The sequence below is a fragment of the Pieris brassicae genome, chromosome W (genome assembly GCF_905147105.1).
Source record: "Pieris brassicae chromosome W, ilPieBrab1.1, whole genome shotgun sequence".
NCBI classification, from domain to species: Eukaryota; Metazoa; Arthropoda; class Insecta; order Lepidoptera; family Pieridae; genus Pieris; species Pieris brassicae.
The window spans coordinates 1,657,464-1,661,556 of record NC_059679.1 but is presented as its reverse complement, the minus strand read 5'-3'; the positions used below and the strand labels follow the sequence as shown (position 1 = coordinate 1,661,556).

At 36.1% G+C, this 4,093-nt stretch overlaps 1 long non-coding RNA gene across 1 annotated transcript; it reads left to right on the top strand.

Annotated features, from left to right (window-relative positions):
* Positions 1 to 443: 443 nt before the first annotated feature.
* On the top strand, positions 444 to 1,743 carry LOC123718361. The gene is made up of 3 exons (XR_006755008.1): positions 444 to 523; positions 1,518 to 1,601; positions 1,679 to 1,743. It is a non-coding gene; the product is annotated as an uncharacterized LOC123718361 (long non-coding RNA).
* Positions 1,744 to 4,093: the final 2,350 nt, after the last annotated feature.

The following is a 4,093-nucleotide window of genomic DNA, read 5'->3' as shown; positions in this document are numbered from 1 at the left end:
AATGATGATTTTTGTTTTTGCACAGTTACTCTAACAATTAAAATATTATTTGAAATTGCTTTTTCCATGTATCCATGTCGATAATAATAATGATGAACGCCATCACGTGAGTTTTCCTTTTTATTTTTAACTTAATTTCATAAAAAATAAATTCTAGAAGAAGAAGAATTTGGGTTCCAAAAAGTTAACTTTATGTAAATTGCGTCATATCGTCTGCCAAATGTTGATTAATTCAATTTATTTTACTTATGCTATAAACAACACACTTGTTTCTACTAAATCTTAATATTAGCAACAAGGTAGGATTGGTAAAAGCAAAAGTAAAGAATAATAGCGAATGATTAACACGTCTTGGCGTCTCTATGGAGCTGCTTTTCGAGTTCTAAAATATATTATTTTTAGGTTATTTCTCAGCATATTCCTTTTTACATCTGTCTATGGTCTGGACGGCTCTGGTAGTTGGCTGAATAGTTTTTCAAACATGGGTCCTGGGTGAAAAATCTTGATTTGAGACCTAATATAGGTAATTTTCATCTAATAACTTTAACTACTAGTTACAGTGCATTTAATTGGGTTTGATTCTGATGATATCTTCCAGATTGGTTGGTATAAAATTATCAATGTTCACTGAACCGAAAGTCTGACCCATACCTTAATATAAGAAAAAAACGTTATTATTTTCATTTATTACAAATTGTAATAGCCTTTACGCCTAGAAAACATATGTCAGTCAGCGAACATGAACATCTTTTAAATACATTGTCTATTCACTGAGACATCATGTACGATTACGATACCCCAACTTAAAACTTGTTGTAATATTTAAATTTCGCGCCTTTTGCTTCATTGACTTGATTTGTCTTTTATTTCAAGCCAGTTACTCGTTTGTCTTTGCCCTTCTCTTTACTCTGTGAACATTACTAGACAATGTGTTGTTCTTTTTAAGCCAAGTTCAAGATATTTTCCACATATAAAACAACTTGTTTCCATTAAATCTTAACGAGACCAATAAATAATTCAAACCGAACCTAATGAAGGATATTTAACGCGTAGAGATGTTGGGTCTCTCTGCATCTTCTACCGCATTTACCATTCAGAAGAGCTATTCGGTCTAATACCCGCAGCTGAGTTTCATTATCGGACGTCAAGGCAAAATACAAAGTACCATCCGTATCACCTCGACAATTGAGCGTTTTCTAAGGCAGTTTTTGCCCACTTGCGAGCCTTCTGGCAATGTGAGTGTCCATGGGCGGCGGTATCGCTTAACATCAGGTGAGCCTCTTGGCCGTTTGCCTCCTATTACATTAAAAAAAAAACATGAGAACGAACGTCCACTACATGTCCCAATGGAGCTCGTTATTGCGAATGTACCAGGGGGCATTGACAATTCCCTTGAGTAGTTTGTTCTGAAATCATTGGATTATTCGCGACTGCTACTGGTGCACTCAGTTGGCAACCATAGATGCATCAGGACTTTTTTATAGATTTTGATTTACGGTTACCTTTTCAATTCGCAGCCGTTCATGTTTCACGGCCACGGGCGAAGTTGGTGAATGCGTATCATATTACAACTGTTATGATGCGCCCCAGGATGATATAGGGTACTTATATAGTTTCTAAGTTAATTTTTAATATTATATTAGTGTATATGTCTTACATAAGTTATTGTTATTTCCAGAAGCACATCCGGATGTTTACACTACCTTCATGTCTGCGGTATAAATGTGCCTACCGGTGATGAGGATTTAGAAATTTAAAACTTAATTTAATGAAATGTTTTAGGTAGCATAATGCTCACTAAACAATAGTTCATTTAATCTATAATTACATTTACAGCCAGTTCTAAAGGGCGATAAACTCTCCCTCTTTAAATCGCCATTTAAGTTTACAAGAGACGCGTTAATCTATAATAATTCTCATGAGACAGCGAAATATAGTGAAGTGTATTAAAGTGAACGGGATACAAAATGGTGTCTTTATTCTGTGTTATGCAACATCTTGTTTATGTTCTAATATGTACAAAATTGACAAAAACTGCAGAAGACGAACTAAACATCAAAAGAAACTTTAACTCTGACAGGAATTACCGTCTTAAACGGGAATTAATTACAATATTCATATAAGACGTTGTCGTGGTTTTCAGCACCAGGTATCTATGCGAATTACAATATATTTCAATGAATGTTATTGAAATGTCATTACCTATAAAGAAAACAACACTTGGAAGCTATACTGCCGTTGGAGCTTAAAATAAATATTATCAGTAGAATCCTTTTACCTAATATAGATTGTTTTTATTTCTGTATACTACACACAATTGACGTGGACAAACAACAATTTTATACCTTATATCTTCACGTCATTTTCCCGGTAGGCCGCCGATCTTGCAAAAGCCCTGACAACTCTCTTGCTTCATCCACTTTCATGACATCCACCATGCATGCTCGAATATGGCTACTTTTAATTTGTACCTTCTCTTGTATTGTTTCGTTGTATATCCTACTTAAGTGCTCTCATTCATCCGTCTCCATGACCAAACCACCTAAGCATTCCCTTCGTATCCTCATCATTAAGTCCTCTTTAAAGCCACACCGTTCACTATTACTTTTTCTATCACGCAATATTCACACATTCTTCTTAACGCTCCCATTTCCACGGCATTTATTTTAATTTCTACTCTCATTCTTTCTCTGCCACGCCCAACATTCACTGCCGTTGGTTAACGTCGGGAAAAGCACTCCCATATGTACGGCCAGCGCCGGTCGAGCCTCGTTTGAGTTTGGCAGTGAAACAAATAAACACAACATTTTATATGTTATACCAAGAATAAGCTAAATGTCTACTAATAAACCCGGAATAACTTAAACCTAGTATAACGTCGGTGTAACTGTTCATACTAGCGTTATTCCAGCCGCCATCCTAGTTTTGACGGATTTTGAATGAAATTCGTTTAAACAATGTTTTGAGATGGAACAAGTTCATGGTAGATTACATGGAGAAAATGGCGTAGCTACCTAGGGGCTAGGCGGGGCAGTGCCCCGGGGCCCCCGAATCCATAACAGAAATCTAGATCTAGATCTAGATGTAAATAAATAAATATGACATGTTGCAACCTCACTTTATTCATGACAACTCTGTTAAGAGAAATTCAAAAGTTATGTCCCTTAATTCTTTCTGTAGGTTGGCAGTAGCATTTTATTGTGAATTTGAGTTAAGATTTTTTCGAGAACGGTTAAAAAGTTAATGCTGTATCAAGAGTAAGTAAGCTAATGTCAATAAACTTTGTGGAACTGGTTCATTTTATCGTATTTTACTTGACTTGACTTGACGTCCGTTAAGTCAATAAATGAAATCTATAGATTTCGGCTACAGCTTATTGTACAACGCAAACATGCGAAAAGTCACCTGCAGTAGGTACATTGATTCAGGTCCGCGGGCAGGAGATCGTTCATGGTCTCCACCGGTAAATATGGTAACACTAGCGGTGATAATTTTTTTCCGGGATTCCCTAACGACACTTTTAACGTCTTCAGTGAACAGTGAGTACCTACCTAATCGAGCACAGTCTAATATTTTTATTACTTGCCCTGCAGTACATGTACGTTCCATGGATGTACATTTCGATCACTTATAAGCGTGACGATTTCCTAAATCGTCGAAATTACACCACGAGAGCATAGCAGACGTAGGCACTCTCTTTGACTGTTAAATTGCATTCATTCAGTACATAGCAATTAGCACTTCATTATTTCGCTCATATTCTATTGTTATACGCGAGTGGTTAATAAAGAGTAAATCAAATATCCTCCAGTGCACAAAAAGAGCTAAAGTGGCGTAGCATTTTTAAAGTATTTCTATATTTCATAATTTTATTTGATAAAACTTAATCAGTTTACATAGCGGTTTATAATACAGTTTAGTATAGCAGTGGGGCCCCATTTTTTTATTAACTCGCAATAGTGTAGAGAGATATTTTGGCGTATGGAACAACCGATCAGGGGATTCAGAACATCAACAGAACCAAGATATACATAGTATCATAGGCAGTCTTGCACAATATAGCCATTGAATTGAAAGAGGAACCTATCTCTGA